Below are 22,296 nucleotides of genomic sequence, written 5' to 3' on the forward strand. Positions count from 1 at the left end.
TGGGATTTTGACTCGATATGGTTCCATTTTCCTGGACAGGAAGTCTCCCTTTCCCATCAGGAGTAACTGGAATCACCAGCTCTGGATTCATTGCTACTACATAATAAAAGTTAATCTCCTTCTTTCTGGACATGCTATCCTCTGTCCATTCCACTAATACAATCTCGTTTTCCAAATTCACAGCCATGATAGTGGCAGCATGGGTTACACCACTGCTTCACTGGATACTAATAGTCAGTCCACACAGCAGGTACTCATAAAAAACACTCAACTCCATAGCCTCACAAACAAATGCAACCCCCCCCCCCACTCTTTTCCTTTGATTTTGCCCCAAATGTATTTAAATTGCAATAAAAAAGATATAAGATTTTGGCAAAGGCTTATAATTTTTTTACTGTTATTCTAAGTTGTTCAAGACTGCAATCTTGTGCACAGTCCACTATATAGTACTGTCGCCAACCCATCCCTTTTTGCTTCCTGCTATTCATGTATTATGTTAATTTTCCCAAAAATTCAATGTTCAGCACTTTCTTTACACACTGTTTGCATGTCTGATCCCTATCATGTTAAAATCATTTCTTATCTTCCTTTTCATTTTTCAAGCATAATGTTAATAAGATTTGAACATCCAAATCAAGTTTAAATTTTGTAATTGTATGATCTGTATTTTAATGTATTTTTGTATTAATGTATTATGATCTTATTATGTTTATTCTATCTGTGTATGAATTTTCTGCTGGCCTGAGCCCCTCTTCGGAGGTCGAGAAGACTGGGTTATAAAAGCTCTAAATAAATAAATAAATAAATAAATAAATCCTTTTTATTTATTCACAATAGTTTTTAGAAAAATCAGATATTGGGGTTTTTCCTACCAAATGTAAAGAATCATATTTTTTAATGTGTATCTGATGGAGAGGACCGGGCTCCATAAAACGGTTTACCAAAGAAAACTTGTTATAAAATTCTTATTCGTAGTTTTTAAAATTCCTAGCAGTCCTGACAACAGCCAAATTTTGTTTTGTTAATTTTAAATATTTTTCAAATATGTGCCCTCACACATTTGAGTTTAGGGCATTTATTTTCTGAAATCAAAACATCCCATGTGCCGACCCCCCTGTTTCAAGTAATATTGCAAATCGAAGATTTTCTCCCTGAGATCTTTCATGAAGAATTGATCCCCTCCAAGAGTAGAGTTGTGATTCTTGCTACCTTTTTATAAAGTGGGGGGAGGTAACAGCAACCAGATTAGTGTCTTAAGTATGAGGCTAGACTGAGTACTAGTGATTACTTTGATATGTTAAAATATTTTGTATTTCTGACTGCTTTAAGTTCAATCCTTATCAAAAGAAACATACAAGATCAGAGAGAGAGAGAGTAGGAAACTTGTGTATTCTGTATCAATGGAACAAAGAGTTTCACTTCCTTAGCTGAAAACAAAATAGTCTATCTTAATAGAAAGAGCCAAAGTCCTATGGGAACTTTTATGAGGTTATATAACCCAAAGGATATTCCAGGCTTACAAAGGATATATTGCTGATTAGATGTGAACTAATGTAAACACTTAACTATCATACTGAAGAATATGTTAGATACTGGTGACTGGAATGTTACTATGCAAATGTTCAGTATTTGTCTCATAAATCTGTTACTCCGCATACCAGACTAAATATAACCCACATATCACAAATCTCTATTGTAGTTCACATTTTTTAAGCTTGGTATGGGGTTAAAACATCTATAAAGATCAGTGCAAACTTCATTTTGTTCTTCAGACCCAAGAATAGAAGGAAATAATTATATGGAGCATTTTGTGTAAACTTTTCTGACTACTTTTGTTAGATCCCACTTATTATTAACATTTTTTTTCTTGTAACGTTTTGAACAATGTTGTCTGCTGATCACGTAATTTGGGTGGAAGTGTGACAAATTGGAAAACAAACTATTGGGATTGGGTGATTCTGAGGCTATCCAATTTAATTGCATCCAAATCTTAGTGTAGATTTGAAAAATCCTATTAAGTTTAAAAGTTTCATTAAAATTGTTGCAGAGATATTTTTCCCCAAGAGCAAAAGGTGGACTTATTGTGTAGGCAATTATTATAAAAATGGTATTCTATATAGATGTGTCCCCAATTTTAAAATCCTCATGTTTCAGGAAGGTATGTGGAGTATTTTTTAGAGGAAACTGAGTGTTGTTTTGGAATGGGATCTAATTCTTGATGTATTTAGGGTGGTTTTTTGTCCTATGTTTTTAGGACAATGACATAGTGCTAGGGTAATTATCATAGTGGTCAAGAAATCTGCAATAAATACATAAGTTAAAGAAGGTATTTAAAGGCAAGTATAAACTTTCAGGCCTCCCAGACTCTATTAAAATATTCTTGTAGCTGTGAGAGAGAACTGCAGAGTAGCACTAAACTCTGTAATAGTTCTGAAATCTAACACTGTTCCTCAAAGAAATGTGATTGCACAGCGATGGTACATTTCCATTCATTTTATTTTGATTAGCTGAAGCTGTCGATCACAAAAGTGACTCTTCACTTTCCTAGTGCAACTGGAGTGGAACAAACTACTCCACATCTGTATGCTCACCCACAATGCCCTGCCTCATGCACAGAGGAAGAACTGTTTAAAGCTTCAGACAATGTAGTCACCATTGCCCATTTTTCGTTTATAATTATTTAGCTGCTTATGTTCCCTCTATTTTATCAGTTTTAAACTTATTTATTCAATGCTTTTGACTTGAAATACATAAATCACATTCCTCCACACCACTCCACTAATGTTTCCTTATCTGGAGAATTCTGGGGGAAATACTGATTTTGGGAGACATGCTATGTGTCTTTTGGCATCCTAAAAATTGCTAACAAGTCCCCAGTAGAATTCAGATTCAGATTTAGTTTGTTACGAAGACAACTTGCCCTGATTCGGACATTTCCAGATGATCCCAAATTGACCCTTGATTCAAGGTTTGTCCAAATGCAAACAATGCAAATCAATAGCTATGTCACATGCAAAAATCCAACTTTTCCTATCATCACACTTCCATATTTTGCATGTCAAGCCATTGTGAAATAGTATGCAAAAGAAATGGCAGCCTACCTGCCACACTAATTATTGTTGCTGTAAAGTGCACAATGCACCTGATGATCAACTGAATTGGTTGATCATATTTGCAGTCCTGGATCTGTCCACAAGCCCTAGCCAAACTTTAATAACTTTTTACTGTTCTCCAATTCTTACTCAAATTGACAACTACAACCTTATCTCCTGTTTACCCTTATATGCCATAAACACATGGTCTCATTGATTCTCTTTATTGTGTTGTGTGCTTTGCAGAACAATATGCCCCTTTACCCAGTCATCATCGAGGCAGGGTGTGCTGGGCTTAGGAGTTCGAGTGTTGTTGAAGTGTTTCGAAAGACGTAAATTCCACATTTTTAAATATATGTACCTTTTCCTTCTGCCCTAGAAGTGAACCAGATTTGGAGATCTGATGTGCAATCATGAACACAGAACCAGAAACTCACTTTTCTGGTTCTATACTAAAGATAGTTCATCACATTTCCAAATCAAGGGCCCTTGGGAAAAGATTTTAGAATTGCTGACTAACCCGACTTTCACAACAGTAAGTAGGCAGTTTGTTCATGGGTGGAAATGAGTGATGAGAGATACCTTGATAGATGCAAAGAACTGGAGACCATTTCTAGGTTAGACAACTTATTTGCAAGATTACATATTTGATTAGTATTCTGTCACTCATTGTATATGGTTGAAAAGAGGGTGAAATGCATTTTGAATCTGTGTCCATTGTAGAGATTTCTGGCTGCCAACTCAAATATCTCTGAGGTGCACTTGATAAAAGTCCTACCGTTGAGGCATCTATTTTCTTTCAGTATGGTCAGCTTTTGTACTTTTTACAGTTGGAAATGATTTGAAAGGCTTTGTTGGCAAGGATTTTATTGGCAAGGTTGTTCAGAGAGAATTTGTCTTTACCTTCCTCTGAAGCTGAGAGAGTGTGATTGTACAAGATCATTCAGGGGGTTTCCATGGCTGAGCAGAGATTCGAACATTGGTTTCCAGAGTTGTAGTCTACTACTTAAACCATTACTCTGTACTGAATCTAAATGCTACTAAATATTATAAACTATGATATTACTATTACATATCTGTGAACCTTACACTTTAATTTTTTATAATTGATTAAAAACACAACTTTAATAGGTTAAAAACAAAAACTAATTAAGAAAAATAATCACGGTAAAATTCCCACGGAATTCACTCAAAAGCTGTGCGAAGTTTAAAATAACTGGTCCAAAAGATAGTGGATCCTTAATAGACTTGATATCATTTGCCCTGCCACACTTTGTGTTGACACAGAGCCTGTGCTTGCCTATCACATATTTTTGTTGCTATGGGTTTTAACAAATTAAACAAGATTTGAGAAATCATTTGTTATAAATAACGGGGAGAAGTATATTTAATTGGTGGGTTGACATGAGACTTATCTGACTTATACATGAATCTGACTTATCTGACTTATACATGAATATATATGCTACTTTTTAAAATTAAGCTCCTGCCTTTCTCTCAACAGAAAAACCGAAGTGTCTTATAACCAGGTTAAAAGAAGGTACAGCTAAAAACCTGATGGTAGTTATTTCAAACAATAGAAACATCATTTAAAACACATTAACAGCAAAGTTAAAATGTGGCACATTTCAAAAAAGTCCTTTTGCATGACCCCATTAGTCATCAAATGCCTGTTCTAATAATGTTGCCTTTACCTGTTGGTGAGAAGAGAGCAAAGGGAATGAGTTTAGCCTCCTGTGATGGTGTGTAATGTGTTGCAACTGATGCCTTTGTTTATATTATGACATATTATGAGTTTTTAATGGGTTGAATCATATTTGTGCACTGCTCTTGTTTCCTATGGATGAAGGATTATTTTTAAATGTTTTAATGAGTCAAAATTACATGTTCATTGACCCTTATAGCCATGGATTTTCAAATGTGAAACTTAAATACTTCACATGACATTAAGAAACTGCAGAAAGTTTACTGAGCATGAATACATTTTAATCTTAACATGGCATGTACTTGGCAAAGAAAAAGGGGCTGATTCCTGAGGCCTACCTGTATTATAATTGAAAATTGAGATCTGACCTATTCATGTCTCGCTAGTACTTCGGCTGTAAGACATGAATGGGTTGAAACAAGCACAGGTAAATATAATAATAAAAATACAACTTTAGTTATATACCGCTCTATCTCTCCGAGGGGGACTCAGGGTGGTTTCCAAGCAACATCACCAAAACATACAGAGTAAACAGCATAACATAAAATTAACAAAATAACATAAGCATAACATTATCACAATAACACACATATATATTAAAAATAATCCTGCCTGTTCAGAGCAATTATAAGGCCAGGCCAAGGCTAGTGCAAACTCAAAATATGAGTGGGCCGGGAATTAGATACAGTGCTATAACAGGTTCACAGCAATAGCAGGTAGGGGTGTGTGGCTGCTCATTTCCAGGGCCTATTAGAGGGATGACCGGGGTAATAGGTAGGAAGTATAAGGCCATATTCAACATATTTGGGGCTGGGCTAGAACTGGTCATTCTCAAAGGCTTGTTGAAACTACCAGGTCTTCAAGCTCTTACAAAAAGAGGGGAGGGATGGGGCCTGTCTTATTTCCCTTGGAAGGGTGGTCTAGAGGCAGGGGCCCACCATTGAAAAGCCCCTCTCTCTCGTCCCCACCAACCATACTTGTGACGGTGGTGGGAGCGAAAGGAGGGCCTCCCTGGAAGATCTTAGAGTTTTAATTAACTTTTTAAAAATCACAAATGTGTAGCAAACATATATATAAATAAGGTGTTCTTATTTTTTTTAAGTGCCTAGGCAATATATAAATTAACAACTGTGACAAAGTACATCATTGAGACTATTACCTCTATGCACTAAATCAATCTGAAGCTCTCCAGGCAAGATTAAGTTAGGATAGATCTAAATGTGTTGCCAAGCAACTATCTCTGCCATCTCTGGTTCTTAAGCTCATAATCACCAGGAGGAGAGAGAAAAAAGTTAAAGAAGTTTTTCTTCCTTAAACAGAAGGGACTTGGTGAGTCATTTTGAGATGCTGGTAAAATGAAAATCTGTTGTATTTCTGGGCTTTCGTTTAGATGTGGGACATCCTGGAAGCAATAAGATTTGTAAACAAACTCATAAATCTTATCATGAAATGACAGGAAACAATTCTCCTTCAAGTGGGAATAATACGTTAACTTTCTAGTAGATTCTCCAACAAAAGATCCAGATGAGGATGCCAAAAGCCAAGAATTCCTGCAAATGAGGGTGTTTTATTGGTTTGACATCTGGCAGTATTTGAGATCCAGAAATTCAGAACAAGAAAGATACCAGACTGATACATCTGATCATATTTAAACAGAAAGAAGACATGAACTTGGAAGATCCGGTTGGTTTGTTGTGCCAAATATGGCCTGTTTCCAATTCATGTAAAAATGATGTTGCCTATATATAATTCTTTATTATTATTTTTTGTTTCTTTGCAGTTGAAAATTATCTTAAATACAAAGAGATGTTCCAGTTGATGGGAAATAGTTTACATCGATCCTCTGCAAAACAATCAAATACTATCAATTGGCCATTATCTGCCCTGTTGATTAGGGACTCTTCTTGAGATAATTGCTATACTAAAAGAAAATGTTTGATTGTTAATAAGTCTCAAACGTTTACAGCAAAAGGAATGTAGGTATATTGAATTCTTTGCTATCTATGGATATGGAATGCATGCTAAGTACGGAAGGATGGACAACAGTGCTTTGTAAAGAATCTGGGATACATTTTAAATTAGCTGTGGCTGTCAATGAAAAGTTAATTTTAGAAGTAAAGGGTTTAACTCCGGTCTTGCTAATTAACATAGAATGAATGTGTGGATAAAATCAATCATAAAACATTTGGAACTGTGCCATGACAATTAATAAAGAGATTAGCAAATAATCTGCTTTTTAATGAGAGGAAACAAATATATAAAAGGCTGCTCACAAGGTTAAAATTAAGTTCTGTATCTAATAAGATTCACAATAATCTGGAATTTGTTTCCTCTTCCTTATAAATTCACAACTATTTATTTATTTATTTTCTATATTTATATCCCGCCCTTCTCACCCTGAAAGGGACTCAGAACACCTTACAAATTATATGTACATACAATATATTATATTATTAGCATAGCACAATATTAGTATTATATATTACTATATTGTACTATGCCACCATACTATATATTGTTAGTAATATAACATGTAATATAAAATATATAGTTATTATATTGGATCATTATTATTATTATTATTACTAACTCAAATTATTGTATTGTCATGTTTGTCTTCTCCCTTTCTTGTACACATTTGAAAGAACTTTTCCTTGCGCCTTGATTTGCATTATTTGGTGGAATTTACACTATACAGTGATGACAAAAATGATTTAGGAACTGAAAAGTAATGACAGTAATATTATTTATGTCATAAACTTGAAATTACTATTGTCCCCAGAAAACAAGCGAATATTGTGATTCATTAGAAAATGTGTAATTTAATTTTGTTTGATTTTTGGTCTTTTTTATGTCTAATAAAGGGAAATGCTTTGAGAGAATACAAAATATTCCAGCAATATTCCATGTAATATTTTAATCATAGTGACAAGAATAATGTTAAGATAATGTTAATATTTTATTCATGTAATTAGTTTTGTGAATCCAAAATGTTGATTTCCGATTGTTTGAAAAATGTTATGGTTGCTTCTGAATGAATAAACTGGAGCTGGGTTATTTTATCTAGTAAATTCGTTTTGGAAAACTGTGCTCAGTCAACTATAGCTTTTTGCCTTGTGAAGCAGTTCTTCAAATTGCAGGTCTTAAGGCTCACTTTTCACTGTGATTATAGTGCATGTGCAGTCTAACCCGGTGTAAAGGAATACTTGAGTCACTCCAGAGATTTAAAGTGGACTTATAAACATCACTTGCCGGTGGTATCCAAAACTGGATAATGACAATTTATTAACATCTAAAATTTCTCATCCTCACCTAGCTCTCAGAAAATAATTTATTTTGGCATGAATAAAACTTCATTTCTAGTATGCTATCCTTTAGTTTGAAAGTTATTATTACTCTTTTTAGATTGTAACAATTGTGCCACAAAGCATTGATGCTTGTTAAAAGAAATTGCTTCTTTTTTGTTATTTTTAAAGGTGTTTTAGAGTACAGCTTTCCAAACAATGTATCATAACACGTGAGTGTGTCGGTTGCAGTGTGTAGGTATGTTGTGTGAACGTAATGAGAAACCTCTGTGTCTATGTGAAATAAGGAATAAATCATATATTTTAAAAATATATAAATAAAAAGGTTTTTTGAGATATGTTGTCTCTTCTTACATTTTGTTGTGACCATTTATGCATGTGCCTATATCTCATATCAGGGGTATATGGGGTTTAGCCTCCAATTTGCTATAAAACTGAATTACTGTGTCATGAAATAACGAATGTCTAAAAGGTGTTGTGTCACCAACATGGAATGTTTGGAAAGTTCTGTTTTAGGGCAAAACAAAATGCTTGATGCAAAATCTTATGAGTACTCACAACAGAACTTTAGAGACTCATCAAAATACAATAAAATTTCATGAATAAAGTATGGCAAGTAATGTTAAGGAAGAAATCTAGTGACTAGTACTTCTAAACCAGGTTTTCCCACCGTTGTGCTCTCTAAATATAGTGGACAGCAGCTCCCATCAGCAATTATTATCCAAGACATGTGGAGTACAGTAAGATGAGGAAGACTATTCTAGACTTATTATTATTATTATTATATTATTATTATTATTATTATTATTATTATTATTATTATTATTATTATTTGCATTCTCATTGTGTCTGAAATACTCAATCTGCAATCCTATATTCCCCCCTGTATAGAGTTTTCCTATGTGAACACTGCATGAATAACAAATGCACAACCCCATTCCAATGGCAGGCTGATGTCACTGCTGCCATGAAATCTGTTAATGGATAACTGCAATGCACAACATTGCTGTATGAACAACTTTACTTTTGCCAACATCAGCAGAATATGTACAGCAGTGACTTATTGTCAATGCATGTGTAGTGCAACTTGCGCATGTGTCCCTTCCTGCATGCCAGCCAAAGTTTCCTGGGTGAAGTGTACCCAGGTTTCAGAAATTAATATTCATAACAAAAGAAACAAAACATTCTGTTTTTTAAAAAATAAATTTCAATCAGCCAAAGGAGGAATTGCCATAGTGTTAAGTCCACAGGCCTGCATCCTGCTTAACATGTTTGCTTAAGGTGGTGTTTAAGCTGCTTCTGAGAAACAGCTGATGCAGGTAGAGAGTTTACTCCTCTTCCTGGCCATAAAAGGACAGAGAACAAAGGCAGTAAAATAATTACAGTAATTTTTCCTTTTCAAAAATTCATATCACTTTTCTTTCTCTGAATCATGTTTTTATACCATCTTTCCTTAATAAAGAAGCCAGCTGGTTTCAAAAGCTAGTGTTACATATTTTATGTTTTTATTGCCCAAATAAAGGTGCTAATACGTCTTCTTCTTCTTCTTTTTCTTCTTCTTTATTTATAACCCACTTTTTCTCCATACGGAGACTCAAAGCAGCTCATAACTAAAAGCATTTCAATACAATTACTAAAACAGTATTAAACAACATTAATATTAAAACAATCTAGGTTAAAAATTAATTTAATTTTGTTGTATTTTGTTATATGAACAGTGGATAACAGTAGTTAAAGGCAGTTGTCCTATCCACACATCAAGTCATATGGCATTCTATTCTAAATCTTAACCCAGGAGCCCCAGTGGTGCAATGGGTTAAACCCTTGTGCCGGCAGGACTGAAGGCCGACAGGTTGCAAGTTCAAATCAGGGGAGAGTGCGGATGAGCTCCCTCTGTCAGCTCCGGTTCCCCATGTGGGGACATGAGAGAAGCCTCCCACAAGGATGGTAAAATATCAAAACATCCGGGCGTCCCCTGGGCAGTGTCCTTGCAGATGGCCAATTCTCTCACACCAGAAGCAACTTGCGGTTTCTCAAGTCACTCCTGACATGAAGGAAAAAAATTGTAACCCACATTCTTCATTAGTCTTAAGCGGACTAATATGTTTTGTGAAACAGAATCCACATATATAGATTCACAATCTGACAGTGCTGATGTCAGTCCCATGAAAATATGTTTTTTTAAATTATTTTATAAAGGTAGTTAAAAGCTGTTGTCTTATGATTTATTATTTGCTTACTCTTGACCAAGCAAATTTGAAGGCTGTGAAAGCCCTGTCAAATTAAATTACACTTCTATCTCATTTATGAAAAGCTAAGTGTATGACCTAAATTACAGTGGGATCAGGTCCAAATCCACTGTCTAGATGGACACCACTGCTATCACCCTTTTCCCTGGGCTGATCAGAAGCAGTGGCAACCACAGGGCAGAGATTAGCAGGCGAACGCAGTCCCAGACCAACTAGACAACAGCCTTGGAGTATATTTACAACAAGGCCAGATTGCCCAGATGCACCTTCCATTGCCGGCCATAAAAGGTTTTTGTAAATGAGCCCTAAATTTTCAATCTTTAAAACCTCCTAGTGTTGACACTGTGGAAGGTGAAAAAAGGAAGAGGGAATACTCTCCTATTCTTGTTATTTAAAATTAGAAGGACAAAATATGCAAGGATATTCTGAAAATTCTTTTTTAAGTAAAGTGAATGCAGTGGTTTGTTATATGTTTCAACAATTCTTTTGTGTTTTTTTGACTGTAAAATTTCCCATTTGGATGCATTTTAATTTACAAAATAAAATTGTAATTTTTTAAAGAATGTTAATATGTTTTCTAGAAGTAATTTTTTTCTTTTTATCCAAACTATATTTTATGCTCTTAAAACTGGGGAATGATCTTCTCTTTCTTTTTCTTTGCAATATTCAACAGCAATATTGGTTCAGTGCAGCAAGGTGTAGGTATTTTAAGTGTGATTACATTCAGTGAAAGAAATTTAAGTGGTTCTTAGGGCAAAGCGGCCAAGTAGATTCACCACCTCCATCACCCCGCACGCTGATACGCTGTGGCAATGCTTCCCTCATCACACGGGGGAAGTATTGCCCAAACAGGACAAAAGCATGCTGGCTCCAGTGGACCTAACACAACACAGAAAGGCTCCTGTGTTTGGGGGGAAACATCTAAGGAGGTCTCCATCAGAAGTCACACGATGTTGTGTGATGGCTGGCGTGGGGATCCATCCCCGAAGGCTCTAAACATCCTAGGATGCTTGCTTTAGTATGATGAGGTCCTCAGTTCCATTCTACTTACTGCCTTCCAAGCTTAAAGCACTGTCTGTCCTCAGTTTTATACTCAAAGTAACACTATGTAGGCCCTCTACATCTACAGATTTAACCATCCATGGCTTGAAGCCCCCCCCCCCCCAATCCATTATTTTTCCTTTTTATATGAAGGACACAACTTTACTACATGAGTTTATATAATGGCAGTTCATCATCCTTGCATTTTGGTATCCATGGGGCAGGGGGCGGGATCGGACCAAACTCCATTGGACATCAAGGCCCACTGTATACAAACATGGGAATTTTTCTTCCTTCTTCTCTACCCAACAGCCCAATTTACATAGTATACTTATTTTCTTTTCCATTACCTTTAATGTGATGATGGAACATTTTTAAAAAGGCCAAATAAGAGGGAAATTTAGTTCTACCTTATGTCCTATTCAACACAAGTCAACAAGGCTTTGGAAATGTCAGTTTCCTTGCAATAGTATCCACTGTGTAATGAAAAGGGCCTGGGGTGTCAGGGATGAGAACACAATTGACCCTTTTCATTGTACAGTTATAGTGGTAAGATTTCACTTTATAGTCATATGTTTTCACTTTAACTGTCATGGTTCCATGTGTGGAATACCAAGATTTGAAGTTTGCAGGGAAATGTTTAGATGTGTCATCCATAGAGCTCTACAAGCCCCCAGTTCTACAGGATGCAGCCATGGCTGTGAAAGTGGAATCATCATACTATCATTGTATGGTGTGAAAGTGCTCTTTGTTTCTCATAGTGTTTTTGCCACAGTTTACAGAAGTTGCAGTATTTTGGGGATTCCCTACAATGGTTTAATGCAGTTTAAACTTTATCCATGCAATACCTTGTGGTTCCTAATGTCCTAAGACAGTGCCTCCTATGCTCACAAACACTGAATATCCCACCTTGCTACTCATGCAAAATATTTGACTAAAGTACTTTGTTATATACTATTAATTACTATATGTGGAACTGCGGTGCTTTTTTACATTATTGTATTGTAGCATATTCTTCAACCTGAGAAGTTACAGGGAAAATCCTATCAATGGAACTAAAAAAACAAACATATCAAAATTTTGTTTCTTGAAAAAAATCATTAACTCCTGAGCACTAGTTTATCATTCAAGAATTTTACTTCTTAGAAGACTAAAATAAATAGGAAACTTAAGATATAGTAGCTCATCTGGAAAACAACAGAAACTGAGGTCTGAAACCGAAACCTTTGAAATAAGGATTGGTGCAGAGTTGAAAGTATCCTAGAAGATGCTGTTAAAACACTCACTATCTATTTAACTTTCAGTCATACATAAGTGGGCTGTTCTCAAAAAAAATAAAGAAGAGCTAAACTCTTAGTCAGGCCCGTAGCCAGGATTTCGTTTCGGGGGGGGGGGGCTAAAAAATTTTCAGGGGGGGTTTCGGGGGGGGGGCTGAGTTTGGGGGGGGGGCTGAGTCTGAGTGAAAGAGGGTCTAGCCTAGCAAACCTTTTGTATCATTACCCCAATACCCCCATACATATGGGATATATTGAGAATGGTGATCAAATCATGATATTAATAAACATAACAGTTTAAATAATGCACCAGTAAGGCCTTTTCGCGAACCACCATGAGAATTTCCGGGGGGGCTGAAGCCCCCCGAGCCCCCCCCCCCCCCCCCCGGCTACATGCCTGCTCTTAGTGGCACATTTTTTTTAAAAAAAGAATGAAGCTGATATCATGCCACTTCCCAGATTTTTTTTAAAAGGACACACACACACTGAATCCAATATTTTGGAAATACAGAGGGCATTTCCTGATTTTTTTCAAAGAGTTGCCACCAACTTTGAAAAAATGGAAGTCCTTTTATTCGTTTTCAGGATTGCTCATTTTGCAATAGGTAAAATTGTCTGTAATTGTGCCTAATAAATTAACTATCATGAATAGTACAAAAAAGGTAACTCTTAATAACTTAGCAGAGTGCTGAACAACGTTTCCACACAGAAATCCTGCCAGGATCCAAACATCCCATTATATAGTGTAGGAGATGACTGCAGGAACAACACAGACACCAAACACAGTTGTTCTTTCCAAATTCAGGAAGGCTTTATCTTCAAAGTTGCAGATGATATTTACAGCTATACAGAATGTACAATTTCTCTATATCTCTCCATACCAACTCTCATGAATAGCTGACAACTGGCACAACAAAGCATTGCATGGGCAGTTCCTTGACAAAATTGAAGGAAAAGTTGGTAAGGCGAAGACTGGTTATGGCTCACTAATGGAACACTGAAGAAGGAGACAGAAGGCCTGATTCTTGCAGCCCAGGAGCAAGCCATCAGAACAAATGCAATAAAAACCAGGCTTGAAAAATCAATTGATGACCCCAAATGCAGACTGTGCAAGAAAAGTGATGAAACACAAACATAGGCACAACTATGTGGTCCAAATGATTCATTGGAACTTATGTCACAAGTACCACCTGCCAGTAGTAAAGAACTGGTGGGATCATAAAACTGCAAAGGTAGTGGAAAATGAACACAAAAAAATACTGTGGGACTTTCGAATCCAAACTGACAAAGTTTTGGAAACCAATACACCAGACACCATGACAGTCGAAAGGAAAGAAGTTTGGATTATTGATGTCGCCATACATTGACAGTCGCATTGAGGAAAAACAACAGGAAAAACTCAGCCGTTATCAGGACCTCAAAATCGAATTGCAAAGGCTCTGGCATAAAGCAGTACAGCTGGTCCCAGTGGTATTCGGCACACTGGGTGCTGTGCCAAAACATCTCAGCCGACATTTAAAAACAATAAACATTGACAAAATTATGATCTGTGAAGTTCAAAAGGCCACCTTACTTGGATCTGTGTGCATCATTAGAAAATACATCACACAGTCCTAAACGCTTGGGAAGTGTTCGACTTGAGATTTTGTGATACGAAATCCAGCATATAGATCTCGTTTGCTGTATCATACTGTGTTTTTGTGTCAGAATAATATTAATAATCTTTATTTATACCCCTCCATCATCTCCCCGAAGGGACTTGGGCTGGCTCAAAAAAGCACACAATAGTGCCACAACAAAAACAGCATGCATTTATATAAACAACATATGTTTAAATAACAACAGTGTACTAATATAAACCCTACCAATTTAAATACTAACAGACAAAGCAAGGTTGCAGAGAAAAACAAGCTGTGTACCATCTCAGTTCATAAAGTGCTAACATAAATCAGTCACTAGGTCCTAGGGTTTCATGATTAAGGTACTAATCATGATCCAAAGGCTTGCACAAAAAGCCATGTTTCCAATTGCATCCGGATAGCTTGGCTGACTTAATCTCTTTGGGGGAAGCATTCCAAAGCCGGGGGGCCACCACCAAAAAGGCCCTCTCTCTTGTCCCCACCAGCCGCGCTTGAGACAGAAGTGAGACTGAGAGATCTTAGAGCTCGCGCCGGTTCATAAAAAGAGATGTGGTCTCAAAGATAGTTTGGACCCAAAATGCATAGGGCTTTATGGATAACAACCTGCACTTTGCATTGGGCCCGGAAACTTGTTGGCAGCCAGTGGAGCTGTTTAAATAGCTCCACTGATGAAACTTTCATCATCATCATTTCATCATCCATCATCACTGAGCACATGGAGCCACTTGACTACCCTCCTGCATTGCATCAGACACTTGCCTGGTCATGGTGAGACAGCACTTTTCCACGTGGCTAGACCTGAGTGATTCAGCATTTTATCATTTTAATATGCCTGGAATTTTTACAAATATTGATACACTTCATTACTGAATTTATGATATTGCATGAATGTAATCACTCATATCTTGAAAATAATAATAATAATAATAATAATAATAAAACACCCCAAAAGCAAAGCAATTATACCAAACGATGTATATAATGGAACTTTGTCCTGCAATCAAAACTCATCAGATACCAAGTGCCCGCCATAATTGCTGTGCTAAATTCCAGTTCATTATGTCTTTACCTGCATTCATCATGAGTCAGTTATTTTTCCTTATCACAATGTATACCAAAGAGTGTGCTCAGAGGGTGATGGCAGCTGGCCACAATTGGATTGACCAAAGTATTAATAGGTAAGCCATACTAGCTGAAAGGTTTTCAGGGTGCATCTACAGTGTAGAATGAATACCACTTCAACTGACCTTATTCATTGCTAGGGAATGATGGGAATTGTAGTTTCAGAAGGTCTTTAACCTTCTCTGCCAAAGACTGCTGGTCCTCACCAAACTACAACTCCCATGATTCCGTAACATTTAGCCATGGCAGTTAAAGTACTGTCAAAATGCAGGAATTCAGCAGTGCAGAGGCACACTGAGACCCCTTCTACGCTGCCACATAATCCATATTATCAAAGGAGATAATCTACATTATCTGCTTTAAACTGGATTATGTGAGTCTACACTGCAATATGATCCAGCTCAAATCTGATAATCTGGATTTTATTTGGGAGTATAGAAGGAGCCTCAGAAATCTCTGCAACCCTTCAAAATAGATTAGAATGTTCCCGTTGGCCTTTGAACTGAAATTATGTTTTCAAAATGCAAAGCACTGGAGAAATTAAGATAAAATCAGAAATATCAGTTACACAGAACATGAGGAAAATGGAACAGAGAAACCCACATATGAGTCCAAGTAAAATAAAAGTGTGTTTGGAGAACAAATACAATAAACGTAAAAATGAGAAACCAAACAAAATCAATTGCACCTCCTGGTGGCAACCCCCCAAACTACCAGTGTTTTGCCTAATATATAATATTTTGTGATTTTGAAAAGAAAAGAAAAACACTTTTCAAAAAAGGAGTTGAAATGAAATATACCAATTTGTTCATTTATATTTAAAATTAGAATTTTAAATGTTCAACGTATTTTAAATGCTGTTGGATAATATTAGTTCTTACTTATTCTTGTTATAGGCATGACTAAAATCTGCAGACAGTAAAAGATATGTGTCCTGCTATTATAAGAGGTGAGCCAGTAGGGTGTAGGAGTTTGAGTGTTGGATTAAGGACTCTGGGAAACCAGAGTTCGTGCTTCACTGGAGACCCTTCCACACAGCCCTAAATCCCAGAATATCAAGGCAGAAAATCCACAATATCTGCTTTGAGCTGGGTTATCTGCAGGCAGATCTAGACAGCCCCTTTAATGAAGGAGTTACCACAATAAAAAAGGGGCTGTCCAGATGATGTCCTGGACAAACCCGCACTAATCCGCCACAAACCAGGGTTTTCCTGGTTTGTGGCGGATTAGTGCGGGTTTGTCCAGGACATCATCTGGACAGCCCCTTTTTTATTGCGGTAACCTTGGTTTGTGGTGAATTAATTTGATAGTAGTTTATTACGTGCCTTCTTGGATAAACCCACTACTTCCGGTGTCTGGACTGCAGAATATGCAGTCCAGACAATATTCCCACAGTTTATTATTCCCACAGTTTTCCAGGCTAAATTAGCCCAGAAAACTGTGGGAATGGCAACCCCCTCCCCAAAAGCCCCCTAAACAGACTTTTAAAAGAAAAGAACTCACCGGGCCTCCATGGGGCGGCTGCCAGAGTTCTCCTGGCGCATCATTTGTACATGCCAGAACTCCATCTCATGTTTAGGGGTTTAGGGGAGGGGGTTACAGTGTCCCGGTGTTCTACTGGGAAGCGCACACTTTCTGGTGTGTATGTGTGTGGGCAGGGCCCCAGAAACATTTGCATGGAATAAAGTCCTGTCTGGAAAGGCCCTGAGTCCACACTCAGATAATGTGGGATTTTCTGCCTTGATATTCTGGGATGTAGGGCTGTGGAGAAGGGCCCAGAGGTGAAGCAGAATATAAATGCAAGGATAAAGTAACAACACATGCCAAATGCAGTCTGACAAATGAGAAAGCACACATTGATTTCTCTTTGTGTGTTTCCACTATATTGTCTGTCATTTAAATCTGAATTTGACAAATAAAAGGTTTGAATTGTCTTATTTCAACTTTCTTCTTCAGAAGAATGGCTATGGAAATCTGGTTTGTGCTCTGACAGAATTTTCTGGGCGCTTCCAGACAGGACTAAAATCCATGGTGAGGCAGGTTTTAAAAACCCTCTTTGTCACGGATTTCATTCTCCACTGCCCCCCCCCCCCAAAAAAAACCCGGGCTTTTTTGAAGGGATGTGGCTACATGTCATCCCGATTAAAATTGGGGTGGCATGCAGCCACTCCGAAGCCCCCCAATTTTGCCCTAAAAGTGAAATAAAATGTACTTGACCGACATATGTTTCCTCCTCGCACCCTCCTAATGTGAGGAAATGGGGGCTAGGGATATAAGGGGCTTGGGGGAGAGGGTTTGGGAGCTATCCCGCATGTTTGGGCTCAAGGAACCCAAAAGGTGTGAGATGGCAATGGGGATTCACCCCTGAGTAGTCCCAGGATTGCCCAACAGGCCCAATACCCCATTAGACCCTAGCCTTTCAGAAAGGCCCAGATCTAATGGGGTATCTAATCAATTTGGAACATACCAGGGAAACCTTGGTTTGTTCTGAATTAGTTTGTTTTTACCGGAGGCATCATTTGGACACTTCCAGTAAGAAACGAGACCGGTACCGCTATATAAGCCTGTCTGAATGAGCTGTTTCAGTTGTACCTATTCTTTACATAAGGTGCATCTACACCAGTGGTTCTCAACCTGTGGGTCCCCAGATGTTGTGGTCTTCAAGTCCCAGAAATCCTAACAGCTGGCAAACTCGCTGGGATTTCTGTGAGTTTTAGGCCAAAACATCTGGGGGAATCACAGGTTGAGAATCACTTATCTACACTATAAGAATTAATGCAGTTTGACACCAGTCTAACTGCCATGGCTTCCAGTTATTGAATCCTTGGAGTTATAGGTTGGTGAAGCAACAGAACTCTTGGCAGAGAAAGCTGAAGAAGAACTTGTAAAACTACAGCTCCTTTGATTTCATAGCAGCTAAAGTGGTGTCAAACTGCATCTATTCTACAGTGTAGATGCAGCCTAAGAAAACAAAGTTGGTAACATAAACTTGGGTAAACTTGGAGTGCATCAACACTGTATAATGAATTCAATTTGACTTTAGCATGGCCGGTAAATCACCAGCAATTATAAGATCTACCAACCAAAAGGTTTTCAAGTTCGAAGCATGAGCACCCGACTGTCAGCCCTGCTCACTGTTTACCTAAGCAGTTCGAAAACAGCTTACAGCTGCATCCACCAATTCAAAGAGCCACAGCTTGAATATATCTATATCTATATATTGCAAAAGCAAGCTTCGATTTTTATATAAAGAATACCATTTTACTCTGCCATGGGACTTGAGCATCCTTGGATTTTGATATCCCTGCGGATCCTAGTATCAAACCCCAGTGGATATCAAGGGTTTACTGTCTGTGCAGAAAACCAGCCACAAATGTAACTGTATTGTTCCATCCCCATCCTTCCCACATGTCTTAGGTCCTTACTTTGGCTGCTATCTGTGGTTGCACAGTGTTAAGAAAACTCTTACAGGAAATAGTGAACAGATTCTAGTACAACAACAAGCAACAGCACCACTGAAATCCTGGCAACGTGCACCGGTTTGCGGTAGGAAAAGATAAACAGAAGCTCTGGGATTTGTTTTCTTTGATTCACATCTAGCCGCTTTCATTTCCTTGCTTTGTTTCTCTCTCCCACAAAATTGCAGTGGGAAGTATGGATTCCCACTCCCATCTCTCTTTGATTTCACAGAGCCGTGCAGTCCAACCCATTCTGCCATGCTGGAACACACAATCAAAGCCCTCCTGACAGATGACCATCTTGCCTGTGCTTAGGAACCTCTAGAGAAGGAGACTCCACCATACTCCAAGGCAGCATATTTCTGTGCTGAACAACTGTCAGGAAGTTCTTCCTAATCTTTTTTTTCCCTGCAGTTTGATTTGTTGAGCAAAAAATTGGAAATCGGAGAAGGGAAAGTGCTCACCTTCATCAAAGAGACATACTGAAACACAGATTGCTATATGGTTTGCTTAGTGCCTTGCACTTCCCTGTAGGAAAGATCAAACAGTATTTGCCCACCTGCAGCTTGTCAAGGCAAGTTTGTCACCATTTTCTTCCTCATTGTGCTGTCTATGTATACAAGATGCCATTTAAATATATATATGAAGAAAATATGGGCTATTATTTGAGAACAAACAAATGCTGGACCACTCTAACAGCCACCATGTCAGACTACACAGAGAGGCCACTGAAATTCACAAGCACGTGGACAATTTCAACAGAAAGGAAGAAACCATGAAAATGAAGAAAATCTGACTACCAGTATTTTAAAAAAACCCCTCTAAAATCAGATCAGGACAATAAATGAAAAACAATACTCAGAAAACTGGGGAATTCCAAACAGAAAACAATCAGGGTCGGCTAACACCTCCCAACAAAGGATTCCCCCCAGGCAGCATCCAGTCAGGCTTTGAATCTGCAATGTTATTCAATGCTAATCAAGCTGGCCAATTTCAGCACTCACACTTGCCTCAAGCAGAGAATAATTATTTCTTCCACCCTGGACATCCCACAGATATATAAACCCCACTTGCCTAGTTTCCAACAGACTTCACAACCTCTATGGATGCCTGCCATAGATGTGGGCAACAGGTTTATTACTTATATACGCAATATAAAGGTAGATTGTGTATATAAGTAATAAACCTGTCGTACGATAACACATCTGTTGTTTCAAAAATAACAATAACATAATACTTTGTATATCTTATTTATAGATATCTGTGTTCCAAATATATAAAAATGTGGGCAAAACATCAGGAGAGAATGCTTCTGGAACATGGTCATACAGCCCGGAAAACCCACAGCAACCCAGTGATGCCGGCCATGAAAGCCTTTGACAACATAATCTGCGTAACATTACTGAAAAAGCCATATTCTTTCTATTTTGAACTCATTTGTCCACATTAGCCTTCCTATCTTGCACCCATCATCTCTAAACTGTGGGTGCATCTACACTATATAAATGAGCAGTTTGGCACCACTTTAAGTGCCAGGGCTCAATGCCATGGAATCCTTGAAATTGTAGTTTGGTGAGGCACCAGCACCCTTCGGCAAAAAAAAAAAAAGGCTTGTAAACCTACAATTCCCATGAGTCTGTAGCATTGAGCCATGAGTGGTATCAAAGTGCAATGTGCATGCACTCTAAATCAGCCAATATAATCACTTGAAAGATAATGCCATATAACATTTGTGTCATTGCTTTTCTTTGGGCTACATATCTATTTGACACAGCTTTCTTTTAACGATTAGTGGATAAGTACCTTCAAGTTGTTTTTGACTTATGACCACCAAGGTCCAGAGTGGGAAAAAGAACTCTTGTCTGTTGGGAGGCAATTGTGAATGTTGCAGTTAAGCACCTTGATTAACATTGCAAAGCCTTGCAGCTTCAAGGCTTGGCTGATTCCTGCCAGGGGGATTCCTTTGTTTTTTTTCCCCCTGGCAGGAATCGGGGGGGAGGGGGAGGGTAGAAACACCTCCCAACATAGGATTCCCCTAGGCAGGACTCGGCCAGGCCTTGAAGCTACAAGGCTATTCAATACTAATCAAGGTGGACAATTACAACAGCCAGACTTGCCTCCAACAGACAAGAGTTCTTTTTCCCACCCTGAACCTTCCACAGCTATATAAACCTCCCTTGCTTAGTTTCCAATATACCTCAAAACCTCTGAGGATACCATAGATGTGGGCAAAACTTCGGGAGATAATGCTTCTGGAACATGGCCATACAGCCTGGAAATCTCACAGCAACCCCAAAGCAGTTCTACTGTAAACACTACTACATTCGACTTCATTTAGGTTATGAAGTCAATGAACATAGTTCTCCATGGGAACATCTACACTTTAGATTTAATGCAGTTTGGCACCACTTTAAATTCCAGTGTTATAGAACCCCGGGAGTTGCAGTTTGGTGAGGCACCCACATTCTTTGGCAGAGTAGGCTATCACTAGAGCTGAAAGGGGAGGCAAAGACAATGCATCCCATCTGAAATCTTGTGGCTGCCACCTCCTGCAGAATTCTGGGACTTATAGTTTAGTGAGGACCAGAACTTCTCTGTCTGAGCATTTTAAAGCCTCCCCAAGGGCCCTCCTTCTCTTTCAGCTCTAGTATCATAAGGCATGAAAACAACACATCTCAGTATTCCAAAACATTGCGGCTGCATCTACACTGCCATATAATGAAGCCTGAATGCCGTTATAGGATCAGTGTAGACCAGGCATGAGCAAACTTGGGCCCTCCGGGTGTTTTGGATTTCAACTCCCACCATTCCTACCAGCCTACCAGCTGAGAAGTCAGCCATAGCAGAGCACCTGATGAACCAACCTGAACACAGCATATTATCTGAGAACACAAAAATGCTGGATCACGCTAACACAACCACCATGCCAGGCTACACAGAAAAGCCATTGAAATCCACAAGCAGGTGGAGAACTTCAACAAAAAGGAGGAAATCATGAAAATGAACACAATCTGGCTATCAGTATTTTTTTTTTAAAAAAAACAACAACTCTAAAATCATAAACAACACTCAAAACAGGAGAATTCCAGACAAGAATCAATCAGGGCCAGTTGACACCTCCCAACAAAGGATTCTCCCAGGCAGCAACCAGCCAGACTTTGAAGCTGCAAGGCTAATCAAGCTGGTCAATTGCAACATTCACACTTGCCTCGACCAGACAAGAGTTCTCTCTCCCACCCTAGACATTCCACAGATATATAAACCCCACTTTCCTAGTTTCCAACAGACCCCTCAACCTGTGAGGATGCCTGCCATGGATGTGGGCGAAACGTCAAGAGAGAATGCTACCAGAACATGGCCCCACAGCCCGGAAAACTCACAGCAATCCTGTTAGGAATGGCAAGAGTTGA

The 22,296-nt window shown here is 38.2% G+C and overlaps 1 protein-coding gene across 1 annotated transcript in view; it reads right to left on the bottom strand.

Annotated features, from left to right (window-relative positions):
- ALDH1A1 (aldehyde dehydrogenase 1 family member A1) overlaps nt 1-22,296 on the bottom strand; it is a 96,092-nt gene that overhangs the window by 73,261 nt on the left and 535 nt on the right. The gene's annotated exons all lie outside the window — the stretch shown is intronic.

The sequence above is a fragment of the Anolis sagrei genome, chromosome 2, assembly GCF_037176765.1.
Source record: "Anolis sagrei isolate rAnoSag1 chromosome 2, rAnoSag1.mat, whole genome shotgun sequence".
In the NCBI taxonomy this organism is placed as follows: Eukaryota; Metazoa; Chordata; class Lepidosauria; order Squamata; family Dactyloidae; genus Anolis; species Anolis sagrei.